We start from the raw sequence: 18,959 nt of genomic DNA on the forward strand, positions 1-18,959 counted from the left end.
ATTTTTGATTAAAAGCCATAATAAAATAAACCAATTATGCATAAAATCATTTAACAATAGGGATATGTCCTGAGAAATGCACCATTAGAAGATTCTGTCCTTGTGTGAACATCAAAGTGTCCTTACACAACTAAAATTATTATGATGTTGCCAGGTGATATAATCTTGTGTATCCTCCATCATACAAGCAGTCTTTCATGAACTGAAATGTTGCGTTGTGTCACATGACTATATTTTAAAGGTGGCTCCATTTTGTTGTGGAAGATGAATTGACTCATAATTACATGAGATTTGCCACAAAATAACATATGTTTAAAGAGGCATTTCTGGAGGCCAGCGCCACAGCTCAATAGGCTAATCCTCCGCCTGCGGCACTGGCACACCGGGTTCTAGTCCTGGTTGGGGCGCCGGATTCTGTCCCGGTTGCTCCTCTTCCAGTCCAGCTCTCTGCTGTGGCCCGGGAAGGCAGTGGAGGATGGCCCAAGTGCTTGGGCCCGGCACCCGCATGGGAGACCAGGAGAAGCATCTGGCTCCCGGCTTCAGATCGGCGTGGTGCGCTGGCCACAGTGCGCTGGCCGCAGCGGCCATTGGGGGGTGAACCAATGGAAAAAGGAAGACCTTTCTCTCTGTCTCTCTCTCTCACTGACCACTCTGCCTGTCAAAAAAAAAAAAAAAAAAAAAGCATTTCTTTCGGGGCTGGTGTTATGGTATAGTGGGTAAAGGCACTGCCTACAATGCTGGCATCCCATATGGGTGCCGGTTTGAGACCGTCTGCTCCACTTCCGATCCAACTCTCTGCTATGGCCTGGAAAAGCAGTAGAAGATGGCCCAAGTCCTTGGGACCCTGCACCCATGTGGGAGACCCGAAAGAAGCTCCTGGCTCCTGGCTTCGGATCGGCGCAGCTCTGGCCATTGTGGCCATCTGGGGCGTGAGCTAGCAGATGAGACTTCTCTCTCTCTCTCTCTGCCTCTCCTCTCTCTGTGTTACTATGACTTTCAAGTAAAATAAATAAATCCTTAAAAACAAAAAAGAGACACTTCTTTCTCAGTCTACTCTGTTTCTATACTAAAAAAATTTTGAATGTAAGAGTAGAAAATAATATCGAGGGCCGGCGCCGTGGCTCACTAGGCTAATCCTCCACCTTGTGGCGCCGGCACACCAGGTTCTAGTCCCGGTCGGGGCACCGGATTCTGTCCCGGTTGCTCCTCTTCCAGGCCAGCTCTCTGCTGTGGCCAGGGAGTGCAGTGGAGGATGGCCCAAGTGCTTGGGCCCTGCACCCCATGGGAGACCAGGAGAAGCACCTGGCTCCCGGCTTCGGATCAGCGCGGTGTGCCGGCCACAGCACGCCGGCCGCAGTGGCCACTGGAGGGTGAACCAACGGCAAAGGAAGACCTTTCTCTCTGTCTCTCTCACTGTGTAACTCTGCCTGTCAAAAAAATATATATTGAAATGTGGGTGGTATCAATTGAAGAGGAGGACATAAGAAATTTTAACAAAACATTCAACACAGTATTTGCAGCTCAGGAAAAAGACACTGTGGTCACAACTGTGTCTTTTCCCAAAGCTACAAGGTTTACAAATGCCCTATTGTAGATTGATTCAGAAAAACTATTTCGCCAAAGTTAAGGTATTTATTTTATTGCTCAAAATAAATGACAGCTCATTCTTTGCAATTAATATGCTGAATATACTAAACAATCACACATATTAATTTTAAAGAGAATCAATATAGAATACTTGCATCACATAATACGATAAAATATGAAATAATAAAAGAAAAATCAAACTAAAGAAATTTCTGATTTGGGATTCTAAAACTAAGAATTTCTTAAAATATGGAAATTAAAATTTTATTTTACTAAAACTAGAAATTATTTTGACAGATAAAGGAAGCAAAAGAGGGCATGTTTTAACAAAGAAGAACACAAGCTTTGTAAAAAAGCCACATTTTACTTTTGATAATTCCTGTATCCCTTCCACTAAATTGAGAGAACAAACAGGATCACAGAATTTGAAAGCTTACAAGAACCTTAAACTACTTATTGCCAAACCCTTATCTTACTAAGGAAGAAAAGCAAACACCACGAAGTAACTTCCAACGTCATCAACTAACTTCTGATCCCATATAGGATGAAAATTGTAACTTCCCAGTGTTCAAACCACATTACTGCCCCTTCACTATCAACTGGGATCTTTGTCTTGTGTTCTCGTCTTGGTTCTTCTTTTGGTTTTCTTGGGGTACTTTCGGGTGTTATCCTCCAGTTACCCATGCTTGAGACGGAGAGATGGAGCATTCTCATGGTTCTGAAGCTCTACTCATTTGGTAAGAAATTTGGAAACAGTTTTCAGATATCTCTACCAGTGCTGTATGTAGACAGACAATTAGGCCAAAACCATCTAGAAATTGAAAGTATCAGGAGAAAATATATGGACAGTCAATATTTTATAAGACCTAGCATAAGGAATAAATCATACATATTTCAAATTATTAAAATAATCTGGTTTATGCTGTACTTATTTTCCTCTAGCAAATTTGTGTGTGTATACTCATACAATAGCAATATTTGTAATTCTATAGAAATAACTGTGTTTTTATGATAAGTGATCTTAGATTCTTCAAATTATACCAGTATTTAAAAATATTTTCATCACATTATCTTTAGGTTAAACATTTATCCTACAAATATTTATTACTGAAAAGTTATAATTAATTTTGTTGTATCTAGTGGGGATGAAAAATCTATGAAAATTCCAACTTTTTTAGATATATGGAAATTTTTTGGAATCTGTAGGAAGTATTCATGTGTGATAAATAATTGTAATCCACTCAGTTAGCAACTATGTTTTGAATATCAACTATGTGCTAGGCACTGTTCTAGGACCCAAGAACACAAAAATCCTGGCTGTCATGGAGCTCATAAGATTTACTGGTCAAAGTCAACAAAAGTGACTTTCTGGGAAACATATCTACATAAGAAATCAATGTGGCCGGCGCCGCGGCTCACTAGGCTAATCCTCCGCCTAGCGGCGCCGGCACACCGGGTTCTAGTCCCGGTCGGGGCGCCGGATTCTGTCCCGGTTGCCCCTCTTCCAGGCCAGCTCTCTGCTGTGGCCCGGGAGTGCAGTGGAGGATGGCCCAGGTGCTTGGGCCCTGCACCCCATGGGAGACCAGGAAAAGCACCTGGCTCCTGGCTCCTGCCATCGGATCAGCGCGGTGCGCCGGTCGCATCGCGCTGGCCGCGGCGGCCATTGGAGGGTGAACCAACGGCAAAGGAAGACCTTTCTCTCTGTCTCTCTCTCTCACTGTCCACTCTGCCTGTCAAAAAAAAAAAAAAATTAAAAAAAAAAAAAAAGAAATCAATGTACAATGCCTTAGATTCAGAATCATTATTTCCCTAACTGGCAGGTCCCCCAAACAACATTGGTAAGCCAATACGCAGGGAGAAATAAACTAAATTTTACCCCATCCATACCTGTTAATTCTTACACTTGTAACAGAAAAAGTAGATGTCAGGAATGTCACACAAAAACATAAATTCAAACATTAACAATGCATGAATGGTATTTAGGAAATGCTTTTTCTTTCTGCAATTAGAAAATGCAGTTTTCGGCCAGCGCCGCGGCTCACTAGGCTAATCCTCCACCTTGTGGCGCCGGCAAACCGGGTTCTAGTCCCGGTCGGGGCGCCGGATTCTGTCCCGGTTGCCCCTCTTCCAGGCCAGCTCTCTGCTGTGGCCAGGGAGTGCAGTGGAGGATGGCCCAAGTGCTTGGGCCCTGCACCCCATGGGAGACCAGGAGAAGCACCTGGCTCCTGCTATCGGATCGGCACGGTGCACTGGTTGCAGCACACCGGCCACGGCGGCCATTGGAGGGTGAACCAACGGCAAAAAGGAAGACCTTTCTCTCTGTCTCTCTCTCTCACTGTCCACTCCTGCCTGTCAAAAAAAAAAAAAAAATGCAGTTTTCAACATGGTTCCTCACACAGAAACACCAGAAAGTAAAAGGTCTTTCATAAGTCCCATTTCCAGAACTTGGATCAGGTTCAGTCTTGCCTCTAAGGAGACATTGAACACGAGCAGTGCATGACAATCTCAGTAATAGAAATGGACAACAGAAAAATTAAGATCTTTCCAACTGAGTAGCAACTGGATGAATGTTTGGAGAAATGTTTAAGTTTCCTCTCCAAGAAACTCCCTATGCAAATAAAAATTCTGATCTCATATATTGAATGAAGATAGCTGTGATTTGCCTTGAAATGTATAATCATAAAGGACCAAGAAGAAAGATGATATCTTTACTCACACAGTGTTTTCCTCCCTCTTCTGTTTCCTCATCCTCAGCTTTTTTCTTACCATGAGACCTGAAAAGCCAGAGGGATGTATGGAGGTAATATAATCCACTTTAAGCCAGGGCCTCCCAAGCTCATTAAGAAAGATAAGAAGCCAGTTTCATTGTTATCTTGCTCCGAGACAGCCACATGAACTTCTCTGTGCAAGCCATGGCACTATTTAAGAGCTCACCAAATGGAGACAATGAGCCTTGTATTTAACTTAAATTTCCAATTCTGTTTATGAAGACATGAAATAGCTGGTTCTAATGCTTCAAATAAAAACTAAGTCACGTGGCTAGCTTGAAGCTGAATAATCTTGCTTTTTTTAAAATGTCCTTATTGTGTAATATATGTGTAATATATGCTATCCCTGATCAGCGACAACTGAGCACCAAAGGGGAAACCTGTTGAAGTGAAATGGACACTAGGAGAAACAGTGACTTGATCAGCTCTTGTCCTGACTGTTGATGTACAATGTAATACTTTATCCCTTTTAGTATTTTTTTGTTCTAGTACTATTGGTTGAACTCTGTAATTAACACACAATTATTCTTAGGTATTTAAATTTTAACTGAAAAGTGATCCCTGTTAAATATAAGAGTGGGAATAAGAGAGGGAGGAGATGTACAATTTGGGACATGCTAAATCGGACTTGCCCCAAATGCTGGAGTTAGAATTGTGCCAGGGGATTCCAAAACAATCCCATCAAGGTGGCATGTACCAATGCCATCTCACTAGTCCAAGTGATCAATTTCAGTTCACCATTGATCACATTGATAGGTCTAAGAGTCAAAGGGATCACACAAACAAGACTAGTGTCTGCTAATACTAACTGATAGAATCAAAAAGGGAGAGAACAATCCAACATGGAAAGTGGGATACACAGCAGACTCATAGAATGGTAGATGTCCTAAACAGCACTCTGGCCTCAGAATCAGCCCTTAAGGCATATGGATATGGCTGAAGAGACCATGAGAGTATTTGAGGCATGGAAAGCCAAGACACTCTGGAAAAAAAAAAGACCTAAATGAAAGATCTCTGTGAGTAAGATACCAGTGGAAAGAATGGGCCATCAAAGAAGGAGGTACCTTTCTCTGAAGGGAGGAGAGAACTTCCACTTTGACTATGACCCTGTCAGAATAAGATCAAAGTTGGCAAACTCAAAAGGCTTCCATAGCCTTGGCAACTCATGACTAGAGCCTAGGGAGGTTACTGACGCCATAAACAAGCGTGTCAAATTGTTAAGTCAACAACAGGAGTCACTGTGTACTTCCTTCTCATGTGGGATCTGTCCTTAATGTGTTGTCCAATGTGAAGTAATGCTATAACTAGTAGTGAAACAGTATTTTACACTTTGTGTTTCTGTGTGGGTGCAAACTGATGAAATCTTTACTTAATATATACTAAATCCATCTTCTGTATATAAAGATAATTGAAAATGAATCTTGATGTGAATGGAATGGGAGAGGGAGCGGGAGATGGGAGGGGTGTGAGTGGGAGGGAAGTTACTGGGGGGAAAGCCATTGTAATCCATAAACTGTACTTTGGAAATTTATATATACTAAATAAAAGTTAAAAAAAAGAAACACTGGCCGGCGCCGCGGCTCACTAGGCTAATCCTCCGCCTAGTGGCGCCGGCACACCGGGTTCTAGTCCCGGTCGGGGCGCCGGATTCTGTCCCAGTTGCCCCTCTTCCAGGCCAGCTCTCTGCTGTGGCCAGGGAGTGCAGTGGAGGATGGCCCAGGTTCTTGGGCCCTGCACCCCATGGGAGACCAGGAAAAGCACCTGGCTCCTGGCTCCTGCCATCGGATCAGCGTGGTGCGCCGGCCGCAGCGCGCCAGCCGCGGCGGCCATTGGAGGGTGAACCAACGGCAAAGGAAGACCTTTCTCTCTGTCTCTCTCTCTCACTGTCCACTCTGCCTGTCAACAAACAAACAAACAAACAAACAAAAAACAAACAAACAAACACCAAAAGTTAGAAGAGTACTGTAACAAACATACTAGCAACCTATCACTTGGTATAAAAATTTTACATTACAATATACTAGAATATTTCTGTAGCTTTTTTCTCTCTTGATGCACTTCTTTTTCTTTTTCCCCAGTATAAACACAATCCTGATTGCATGCTTACTGTTTACATACATGTTTTCATTCTTAGATTTGTATATACATGATAAAAAAGGAAACAACAGATTTTTAAATGTTTTTAAATCATTAAAAATTGTGTCACAGTAAGCATGTCTTTCTACAACTTTACTTTGTTCTCTGAAAGCACTGTTTTGGGATTTGTCATTGAGCCAAACTGCTCTGCAAAGTGGTGGAAACTATTTATACAACTCATCCTTCTTTATAATTTTCCAGTTTTTTAATTCCATTGAGGTTAATAGGAATGTTAGGGTAAGGAATCAGAACTGAAAAAAAAAATAAATAACCTTTCCCTTTTATTTTTTCTTTCTTGATTCAACTAATTTGGAGGTGAGGGGAAAGGGGTAAAAGAAAGATGGCTATGAAGTGGTGGCCATTCCTAGGGAGTACTCAGTTTCCTGTCGACCTGGTATCAATATTGAAATAAAAGCAAACCATGACTAAGAACCCTATAATTGAAAGTTATTCTGAAACATCACTGAGTTCAGTAGTCTATGTTTAGATTCAACATCTTAGGACAATCAATGATGATATTTGTTACCAAATAGTTGCCAACCTAACATCAGACAAAATAGACTTTAACATAAAAACTTTAACATAAAAAACATAAAGAATGGCACTGTGTAATGAATAAGAGATCAATTTAACAGGAAAATGTGACTATAATAAATGTATATGCACCCAATTATAAGGTACCTGGCTATTTAAAAGAAATGTTAATGGGTCTAAAGGGAGACATACTCTCTAATACAATAGTAACAGAGGACTTCAACATCACACTTTCATCAATGGACAGACCAACTAGACAGAATATCAACAAGGAAGCAACAGAGCTAATCAACATTATGGATCAAATGGACCTAACCGATATACTGATATCTACAGAACTTTTCATCCCACACTTGCAGAATACACATTCTTCTCATCAATACGTAGAACTTTCTCTAGGGTAGATCATAAGCTAGGCCATAAAGCAAATATCAGCAAATTCAAAAAATCAAAATCATACCATGCATACTCTCTGCCCATAATCTATTTAAGCTGGACATCAACAACTAAAAGAATTTCTAGAACATATGCAAACACATAGAGACTGAACAACATGCTCTTAAATGAATAGTAGGACATAGGAGAAATCAAAAATTTGCTGGAAAAGAATGAAGACTACATCACATCAAAACTTATGGGATACAGCAAAAGCAGTGTTGAGAGGAAGTTTATAGCAATTTGTACCTACATAAAAAATTGGAAATGTACCAAATAAATGAGCTATCCATGTATCTCAAGGGCCTAGAAATCCACCAACAAACCAAATCCCAAATTAGTAGGAGGAAAGAAGTAATTAAAATTAGAGAAGAAATCAACAAAAAAATACAAAAGATCAGTGAAATGAAGAGCTAGAGTTTTGAAAAAAAATAAACAAAATTGATACATCATTGGCCAGCTACAAAAAAAAAAAAAAAAGACCAAAATCAATCAAATCAGAGAGGAAAAAGGAAATATAACAACAGATACCACAGATATAAAAAGAATCATCAGGAATTACTCAAAGAGCTGTATTCTAACAAATTGGGAAACCTAGAAGAAATGGATAGATTCCTAGACAAATACACTCTACCAAAATTGATGCAGAAAAACATAAAAATCTTAACCAGAACAATAAACAAAATAGAGATTGAATCAGTAATAAAGACCCTCCCAACAAAGAGAAGCCCAGAACTAGGGGGATTTCACTGCTAAATTCTATCAGGCATTTTTTAAAAAGATTTATTTATTTATTTGAAAGTCAGAGTTACACAGAGAGAAGGAGAGACAGAAAGAGAGAGAGAGATGTCTTCCATTTGCTGGTTTACTCCCCAATTGCTGCAATGGCTGGAGCTGTGCTGACCCAAAGCCAGGAGCCAGGAGCTTCTTCCAGGTCTCCCACGTGATTGCAGGGGCCCAAGGACATGGGCCATCTTCTACCACTTTCCCAGGCCATAGTAGAGAGTTGGATTGGAAATGGATTAGCCGGGACTCAAACTGGTACCCATATGGGATGCCAGCACCACAGGCAGCAGCTTTTCCCACTATGCCACAGTGCCAGCTCCTCTACCAGACATTTAAATAAGGACTAATTCCAATTACTCTCAAGCTATTCAGAACAATTGAAAGGGAAGAACTCCTCCCAAAATCCTTGTATGAAATCTAAGTCACCTTAATTCCTAACCAAGAAAAATATACAACAGAAAAAGAGAATTGTAGAACAGTATCCCTGATGCACATGGATGCAAAAATCGTCAACAAAATATGAGCTAATAAAATACAACAGATCAGAAAGATCATTTACTCAGACAAAGTGGGATTTATCCCTAATACGCAGGAATGGTTCAGAATTCACAAGCCAATAAATCTGATACATCACATTAACAAGCTGAAGAACAAAAACCATATGGTTATCTCACTAGATGCAGAGAAAGCATTTGATAAAATACAACATTCTTTTGTGATGAAAACCTTAAGCAGGTTGAATATAGAAGGAACATTCCTCAACACAATCAAGGCAATTTATTACACAGCCATGGCCTGCATCCTATTGAATGGGGAAAAGCTAGAAGCACTACCACCAATATCCAGAACCAAACAAGGATGCCCATTCTCAATAACAGTATTCAATATAGGGGCTGGCACCTTGGCGAACTAGGTTAATCCTTCGCCTCTGTGGCACCGGCATCCTATATGGGCGCCAGTTCTAGTATTGGTTGCTCGTCTTCCAGTCCAGCTCTCTGCTGTGGCCTGGAAAAGCAGTAGAGGATGGCCCAAGTGCTTGGACCCCTGCACCCACATGGGAGACCAGGAAGAAGCACCTGGCTCCTGGCTTTGGATTGGCGCAGTTCCAGCTGTTGTGGCCATTTGGGGAGTGAACCAACTGAAGGAGGACCTTTCTCTCTGTCTCTCTCTCTCTCACTGTCTGTAACTCTACCTGTCAAATAAATAAATAAAATTTTTAAACAAATAGTATTCAATATAGACCTGGAAGTTGTAGCCAGAAACATTAGGCAAGAAAAAGAAATCAAAGGGATGCAGGTTGGGAAGGAGGAAGTCAAACTATCTCTATTTGCAGATGACATGATTTTATATATAAATTACCCAAAAGACTCCACTGAGACAATTGGAACTCATAAAAGAATTTGGTAAAGTGGCAGGATATAAAATTAACACAAAAATAAATAGCCTTTTTATACATAGACAATGCCATGAGAGAAAAAACTTTTAAGATCAATCCCATTCACAATAGCTGCAAAAATTAAATATCATGGAATAAATTTAACCAAGGATGCCTACAAAGATCTCTGTAATGAAAATTAGAAACATTAACTAAAAGAAATAGAAGAAGACATTAAAAATGGAAAAACTTCTATGTTCATGGATTGGAAGAATTAATGTCATTAAAATGTCCATACTATTGAAAGCAATTTAAGATTCAGTGTGATCCCAATCAAAATACCAGCAACATTCTTCTTAAATCTAGAAAAAAAATCATGCTAATATTTATATGTAAATATAAGAGATCCCAAATAGCTAAAGCAATTGTAAGCAACAAAAATAAAGCTGAAGCATCACAATACCAGAGTTCAAGTTATTCTACAGGGTAGTTCTCATCAGAACAGCTTGGTATTGGCACAGAAACAGGTTTAGACCAATGCAACAGAATAGGAACTCCAGAAATCAAGGCACACATCTACATCCAACTTACCTTTGACAATGGAGCTAAGATCAATACCTGGAGCAAGGACAGTCTCTTCAGCAAATGGTGATGGGAAAACTGGATCTCTGCATGCAGAAGTATTAAGCTGCCATACATCTTAAACAAAAAAATCCACTCAAAATGGATCAAAGACCTAAATCTATGACCTGGAACCAACAAATTACTAGAGAACATTGGGGAAACTCTTCAAGACACTGGCATAGGAAAAGACTTTTTGGAAAAGTTCCTAGAAGCACAGGCAATTCAAAACAATTTTGACAAATGGGATCACATCAAGTTGAGAAGCTTCTGCATTACAAAAGAAACACTCAGCAAAGTGAAGAGACAACTGACAGAATGGGAGAAAGTATTTGCAAACTATGCAACTGATAAAGGATTAATATTCAGAATATACAAAGAGATCAAGACACTAAAGAACAATAAAACAAACAATCCAGTTAAGAAATGGGTAAAGGACTTGAACAGACATTTTTCAAAAGAGGAAATCCCAATGGCCAACAGATACTTAAGAAAATGCTCAGGATCACTAGACAACAAGGAAATGCAAATTAAAACCACAATGAGATTTTAACTCACCCAAGTTAGAATGGCTGTCATTCGGAATTCAACAAACAACAACTGCTTGCGAGGATGTGGGGGAAAAGGTACCCTAATTCACTGTTCCTAGCAATATAAACTGATACAGCCACTGTGGAAGACATTATGGAGATAACTTACAAATCGGAATACAGACCTACCATATGATCCAGCCATCCTACTCCTGGGAATTTGCCCAAACCAAAAGAAATCAGCATATGAAAGATTTAATCTGTACCTCCATGTTCATTGCAGCACAATACAAAATAGCAAAGATATGGAATCACCAGATGTCCATCAACTGTTGATTGGATAATGAAATATGGTATATATGCACTATGAAATACTACTCAGTTGTAAAAAGAAAATGAAATCCTGCCTTTTGCAGCAAGATAGATGCAACTGGAAACCATTATACATAGTGAGATAATCCTGTCCCAAAAAGACAGATATCATGTGTTTTCCCTGATCTGGAATAACTAATAGAGTACCTAAAATGTAATGTATTGGAGTAAAATGGACATTTTGAGATCCAAAAACTGATTATAGCCCTTGTCTCTTTTGTTGAGGAACAGTTTTTTTTTTCTTTCAAACTATTTGTTTAACTCTTTACTTAGTGTAGTGTTAACCTTATGATCATTAAGTAAACTGAAAATAAATTTTTTGTAAAAATTAAGAGTGGGAATAGGAGAGGGAGGAGAAATGAGGGTTAGAGCATGCCCATGAGGGAGGATTGGGAGGGAAGTATCACTATGTTGATAAATCTGTGTATATGAAATACATGAAACTTGTTTAACAAATAAAATTTTAAAAAAAGAAATACACTATCTCAATTTCTAGTGTATAGTACTTTTATTATTATTATCATTATTATTACATGTCTTTATATTTTTATGTATCTGCCATTCAAAAGTCCTTCAATTACCCCAAATCTTTTGAAGAGGATTCTTACCGATATTTAATATGATTATTTGGAATTCAGAAACTTTTATTCCTAGTATAGGAACAGAATAAAGTTCAAATAGCATTGGGGAAACTTGCATACTTGGAAACAACAATTTTTAAAAATCCTGAATTTGGAGTATTTAATTTTAAATTTGGGCTTTTTGGCTCTTTAACATGCATGAAAAAATAGCTCTGCCTTCACTACCCACAAGAAGCATTACATTCTAATGTTGAGATTGTGTTTGAGTTGCTTCTGAGCTGTTCACCAAAACCTGGACATTGTAGTTTAACATAACTTTCATGGAAACATTAAGAATAGATGTATGAGCCAATGAAAAGGTAAAATATGTAAATATGGCAATTAAATCAGCATAAATGAAAGAGTAGTCTGTATTTCTTCTGATTACCACAAAGAAACATAAAATTATTATATTTATTGGTATAGAAATACATTCTGAAATAAAACCAAAGTAACAGGCATGCTTTCTATACAATCTGAAGTAATTCAATGGTATTAATGGAAATTATTATAGCTTAACTGTGTGTTTTTAAAATGTAACCTGGCATCAAATTATTTTCCATGTACTTAAATCTTAAAAAAATAATTTCAGTGCCATGCATCATATTTCAAATGAGTGAAATGTTTTAACTCTCTATATGGATATATAAAATGGAATGCTAAAGTGCCAATTTTTTTTTTTTAGGATTTTATTTATTTATTTGAAAGGTAGAGTTACAGACAGTGAGAGAGAGAGAGACAGAGAGAAAAGTCCTCCTTCCGTTGGTTCACTCCCCAAATGGCCGCAACGGCCATAGCTGCGCCAATCTGAAGCCAGGAGCCAGGTGCTTCTTCCTGGTCTCCCACACAGGTGCAGGGGCCCAAGCACTTGGGCCATCCTCTACTGCTTTTCCAGGCCACAGCAGAGAGTTGGACTGGAAGAGGAGCAACCGGGACTAGAACCGTCACCCATAAGGGAGGTCAGCGCCGCAGGCAGAGGATTAACCTAGTATGCCACGGCGCCGGCCTCTAAAGTGCCATTCTTTAACCTCTTTGGGTTTTCTTTTAACATCATTAATTGTGAGACCTCAACTAGTCGGGTATAATTGCTTGAAATATGTATATCATATATATGCACATGTATTTGAATATGATTGTTTAGATGATATAAAAATTATCAGGAAATTTACATCAAATGTGCAGTTAGACAATAATTTTGTATGTTTCAATATTGGTTTTCTTCTTCAACTCTACATCAGAATTTCATACAGCATGTTCAATCACCTATTTTAGAGATCTGACAGTTTTACAGTTGATTATGAATCAATTTCAGTTTACTGATTTCTGGCTCTTTGGTACCTCTTAGATACTTGTGTGGAGGGAGAATAAAATAAAATTTCGATGACTAAGTTTCTTTACCCAAAAATCTAATGAAATGTTTGGTTACAGGTCTAATAACTTATTTGTTTGGCAGTGGTGACTGGTTGATCTTTTTGTTGTTTGTTAATCTTAAAATCCATCATATCTTCACTACGCATGCTTCCTCTGGGTACAAATGATAGGGGTTAAGTGAAACGGTCAACAAAAGCAAAGATAAATACAAGATATACTTTTCATGTCACCCAAACTCCCTCTATTTTCCCCATCTACCAATATTTCCAAACTTCTAGAAATACTGTCTATGCCCAGACCTATATTTTTAGCATGAGGGAGGGCATGAGGTCATCATTTCTCCTTTGCTTTGTAAGTAGTCTGAGAAGGCTGAAATTATTGTAAGTTGAGAAGCTGTAATTAAAATTTCTTCATATCACACACACACATAAACCTTACTACTTGAAATATTTGGGGAAATATATCACTTTATTTAAAACTAACATGAAGCCTTGAAATTATTTACTGATTTTGATGAAGCAGTATTAGAGAAAAAGGAAGTTAAAGGGACTACTGCATGTAACCATGGAATTTTCCCAGATTGACAGCTTATATATCCAGTAATACATGGATAATATTAAGTGATATAAAATGCTAGTTTATATATCAAAGGTCTTTAAAAGTTTCATGGAAAATGCATATTATGAAAAAAGTTATGCAGGGATTTTAATGTTTTTGCACCAAATGAAACTCATACTAACTTGTTATAACATGTCTGAGTTGGATATAGTTTGAGGCAATAAGAATGATAAGACATTGGTTTGCAAAGCGACCTTATCAGAAGAAACTGAATTCTGCTAAAATGGAAGCAAAAACAAACATCAAAAAGAGCTTGGGTGGAAGAGTGCTGGCATCACTGCTGCTTTAAGAGAAGTTTATGGGGACGATGCTCTGAATATACCAGCACTGTTCAAAAGAATAGCTCATTTTAAAAAGGGAACAAGACATGGCTGATGATGAAGCCCATGCCAGCATACCATCCATAGCTGTTTACAAGGGAAAAAATTAGTCTTGTTCATGCCTGAAATGATTAACAGCATAGACAATAGCCAACACTAGAGAAATCTCAATTGGTTCAGTTTATATAATTGTGAATGAAAATTTAATTGGAGCAAACTTTCTGTGTATCCAGATCAGCTGAAGACAAAAGCAAAAGTTTCAGTGGAAAATTAAAAAAGGTGGATCAACATCCTGAAGAATTTATTTGAAGATTTGCACTAGGAGAAGAAACATAGTTTGACCAGTATAATCATGAAGAAAAAGCACAATCAAAGCAATGGCTACTAAGCAGAAGAAACGGTCTCATCAAGTAAAATCAGACCAATCAAGAGCAAAGGTCATAGCAACAGTTTTTTGGGATGCTAAAGGCATTTTGCTTGTTGACTTTCTGGAAGGCCAATGAACAATAACATCTGTTTATATATAAAGAATGCTTTGAGAAAGTTAGACAAAGCTTTAACAGAAAAATGCCTTGCAAAGCTTCACCAGAGGAGTCTATCCCTTTTCTGACAATGCTCCTTCTCATTCCTCTCATCAAACAAGAACAAGTTTGTGAGACTGTTGATGGGAAGTTATTAGGCATCTACATTAGTCCTGACTTGGCTACTTCTGACTTTTTTATTTCTTAATCTTAAAATGTTTTTAAGGGGCACCCATTTTTTCAGTTAATAATGTGGAAAAGATATGTGTTACCATAGTTATATTTCTAGGACTCTCAGTGCCTCAAATATGAACTAAATTGTTGGTGTCATCCCTTACGAAGGTATCTTGAATTTGTTGAAGATTATGTTGAGAAGAGAAATTTATACATTTTATTTTTATCTTTAAATTCCATTCCCATGAGCTTTTTGAAGTTCCCTTGTACATATCTTACATATTGAATTAATTCTATTATATTATGTTCTTTCTCTTTTTAAAAAAGTCAATTTGAGGTATAATTTATATCAATAAAATACACCCATTTTTGCATATAATGTGATGAATTTTGACTGATATGAGGCTTTTTATAATATTACCTAAATGAACATACAGAAAAATCCCATTGGATCACCAGGTTGCCTTTTGCCTCTATGCAGTCAACTCCATCATAGCATCCATTCCTAAGCCCAAGGCAACTGTTGATATGCTTTCTGACATTATAAAGCAGCTTTGGAAGATAGAATTTGTGATTGACTTATTTGGTTCCTTATAATATCTGTGAGACTCACTCATGTTGTTGCCTGTATTAGTAATTTGGGGATTTTTATTGTTGAGTATAATTTATTGTATGAATACAAAAGAAATTATCCATTCACTTAGTGATTAACATTTGAGTTGTTTTCTGTTTGTATTTCAGATTCTTGTTAATGTGCACCCTGAGCAACCTACATGAGAGACTCGGATTGAGTTCTGGGCTTGAACCAGGCCCAGATGTGGCTATTGAGGGCATTTGGGGAATGAAGCAGTGTATGAAATATTTCTGTCTATGTCACTGCTTTTTAAGTAAAGATAAACACAAAAAATTAAAATAATATTATTTATCTGAATTCTATTGATACATAATTACTTAACTTTAAAGAACCTGGAATAGAGGTAATGAGTATATGTCAATTCTTTGTGGAAAAAGACTTGTAGGGGGAAAAAAAGCAAATAATATTTAAGGGAGAATATTTTAACAGGTTTTCAAGTCATTTAAGACAAATAACTTCCTTTGCCCATCCTTCCTCCATTTTCCCCTTACACACGCACACAGAATAAATTACCCCTACCTCTGCATTCCCCAAGAAGACATTCAGCCTTAACACTTTAATAATATGTGATCTTGGAGATTCAGAGAAGTACTGTACTAAACCCAGAATTATGTAATTGCTTGTCTTTGGCATGCATAGTATTAACCTCACCAACTACTAGGTGTTAATGTACTTTCAGTTACAGGAGCACTTTTTCTTTACAAACTGTATTTAACCAGTTCCTCATTGCATTTCCCCAAAAAAGAAAAGCAATTGGATTATTTAAGATTTTCTAAACCATGCAGAGCAAGTTTTTCTGTCAATAAAGAAAATTATTAAGAATGTGTTTAGGGGCCAGCATTGTGGGACAGCAGGATAAGCAACAGCTTGCAACAATGAAATCCCATATGGGTGCCAGTTCAAGTCCTGGCTGCTCCACTTCCAATCCAGCTCCCTACTAACGTACCTAGGAAAAACAGCAGAAGATGGCTCAAGTGGACTGAGCCCCTGCAGCCCACATGGGAGATCTGTTTGGCCTGGCCCAGCCTTGGTTTTTGTGGTAATTTGGAGAGTGAACAAGAGGATGGAAGATCTCTCTGTCTCTCTCTCTGAAACTGTATGTTTCAAATAAATAAATAATTTTTAAAGATTAATTTATTTATTTGAAAGGCAGAGTTAGAGAAAGGCAGAGGCAGAGAGAGAGAAGTCTTCCATCTGCTGATTCACTCCCCAAATGGCTACAATGATTGGAGCTGTGCCTATCTGAAACCAGGAGCCAGGAACTTTTTCTTGGTCTCTCATGGGAGTGCAGGGGCTCAAGGATTTGGGTCATCTTCTATGGCTTTCCTAGGCCACAACAGAAAGCTGGATCAAAAGTGGAGCAGCCAAGGCTCAAACTGGCACCCATATGGGATGCCGGCCCTGCAGGTGGTGGGTTTACCCCTTAGGCTGCAGTGCTGGCCCCAATAAATAATTTTAAGTGTGTTTATATGGAAAAGAAGCATTTTTCTTTGGAAAACTATAAGGTTTTTAATTTAACTTTTTTTTTACTTTATTTATATCATATGGATTAATTACTGATTAGTAAGATTAGAAGTGAAGCTAAACAACTTCTCTTATAATTCCTTGGAGGAGCTCTCAATGGAAAGGTGGAGCAATACACTTGAATTATTTTCTGAGATTGAATTCTTCGATAGATTTTAACTTGTATTCTAATTATTTCTAGGTAACTTTGTTATGTTGGTTAAAAAACAATTATAACAAAAAAAGTTGAATTACAATGTTTGAGGAAATTTGAAGTGAATTTATACTGTAATATTCTTTTAAAAAGATGTATTTTTATTATTTATTGGAAAGGAAAAGCAATAGAGATCTTCCACTAGCCGATCCATTCTCCAGATAAACACAAAATCAGGGCTGAGCCAAGCTGAACCCAATAACCAGCATCTCCATCTGGGTCTTCCACATGGCTGGCAGGGGTCTAAATACTTGGGACACTTTCTGCTGCCTTCCCAGGCACATTAGCAGGAAGCTGGATCAGAAGTAGAGTAGCTAGACCTCCTCAAACTGGAACTACAATATGGGATGTCAATGTCACAAGAGGTGGTCTAATCCCCTGTACCACAAGGCCAGACCCTGTAACATCCTTCTTTTATTTTTATTTTTATTTTTTAGTTTTTGACAAGCAGAGTGGTCAGTGAGAGAGAGAGACAAAGAGAAAGGTCTTCCGTTTTCTGTTGGTTCACCCCCAATGGCCGCTGCAGCCGGCACACCATGCTGATCCAAAGCCAGGAGCCAGGTGCTTCCTCCTGGTCTCCCATGTGGGTGCAGGGGCCCAAGGACTTGGGCCATCCTCCACTGCACTCCCAGGCCACAGCAGAGAGCTGGCCTGGAAGAGGAGCAACTGGGACAGAATCTGGCACCCTGACCGGAACCCGGGGTGCTGGCACCGCAGGCGGAGGATTAGCCTAGTGAGCCTTGGCGCCAGCCCTGTAACATCCTTTTTTAAGCAAATAAATCAGGATGGTTTTCTTACCTGTTTTATTGTTTATTCCAAAGTGCAATTTTGGCACAAAATCAATGTATTTCTTTTGCTACCACTATATACATATAATTTTAGTTGTAGTCATTAACATCAAATTTTAAACAGTTCAAACAATATTTAATTTTATATAAGCATTTATAATTTTCAAAGCATTTTCAGTTCATTTTCTTGTTTGTTCTATATTTATCTCACCAATCATTACTCAAGGCATTTTGAAAAGAAACAAAAAACAAAAACCCTCAGATTATTATTTGCCCTACATTTTTTAGTTAGTAACATATTTATAGCTCAACATCACATTCAAACAAGCATTACTTGGTTTTTCTTAAAAAAAAATCAATGAACATTTGAATTTCCTCTTTTGAAAAATGCCTGTTAACCCCTCTGCTCATTTCTTAACTGGATTGTTTGCTTTGTTGCTATTGAGTTTCTTGAACTCTTTGTAGATGCTGGATCTTAATCTCTTATCAGATTCATGCTTTGAATCTCTTTTCTCTCATTCTGTCGGTTGCCTCTTCACTTTGCTGAGTGTTTCTTTTGCAGTCCAGAAGTTTCTTAGCTTGGTGTAATTCCTTTTGTCTCTTTTGGCTTTGATTTCCTGTTTCTGGGGTCTTTTCCAGGAAGTCTTTGCCTATACCAATGTATTGCAAAGTTTCACTAATATTCTTGAGTAATTTGATGGTGTCAAGTTGTAGATTTAGGTCTTTTATCCATTTGAGTGGATTTTTTGTGTGAGTTGTAAGGTAGGGGTCTTGTTTCAAAATTTTTCATGCAGAGATTCAATTTTCCCAGTACCATTTGTTGAAGAGACTGTCCTTTATCCAAGGATTGAGTCCAGTCCCTTTGTCAAAAATTAGTTGGTTGAAGGTGTGTGGATTGATTTCTGGAGTTTCTATTAAGTTTCATTGGCCTATATATCTATTTTTGTGCCAGTAATAGGCTGTTTTGATTAAAACTGCTCTGTGTATGAGTTAAAATCTTGTGCAGTGATGCCTCCAGCTTTGTTTTTGTTGGATAAGATTACTTTAGCTAT

General features: G+C 38.2%; 1 long non-coding RNA gene across 3 annotated transcripts in view; it reads right to left on the reverse strand.

Annotated features, from left to right (window-relative positions):
* Positions 1-1,813: 1,813 nt before the first annotated feature.
* Positions 1,814-18,959, reverse strand: part of LOC108177478 (uncharacterized) — a 252,914-nt gene continuing 235,768 nt past the window's right edge. For all 3 annotated transcript variants that reach the window (XR_016233700.1, XR_016233703.1, XR_016233698.1), the window contains 2 exons: positions 4,304-4,361; positions 1,814-2,398 (listed from right to left, as the gene is read on the reverse strand). This is a non-coding gene — a long non-coding RNA (uncharacterized LOC108177478). The remainder of the gene's footprint in view (positions 2,399-4,303; positions 4,362-18,959) is intronic.

Source organism: Oryctolagus cuniculus, chromosome 5 (genome assembly GCF_051225735.1).
Source record: "Oryctolagus cuniculus isolate XC-2025 breed Fujian yellow rabbit chromosome 5, ASM5122573v1, whole genome shotgun sequence".
Classification (NCBI taxonomy): Eukaryota; Metazoa; Chordata; class Mammalia; order Lagomorpha; family Leporidae; genus Oryctolagus; species Oryctolagus cuniculus.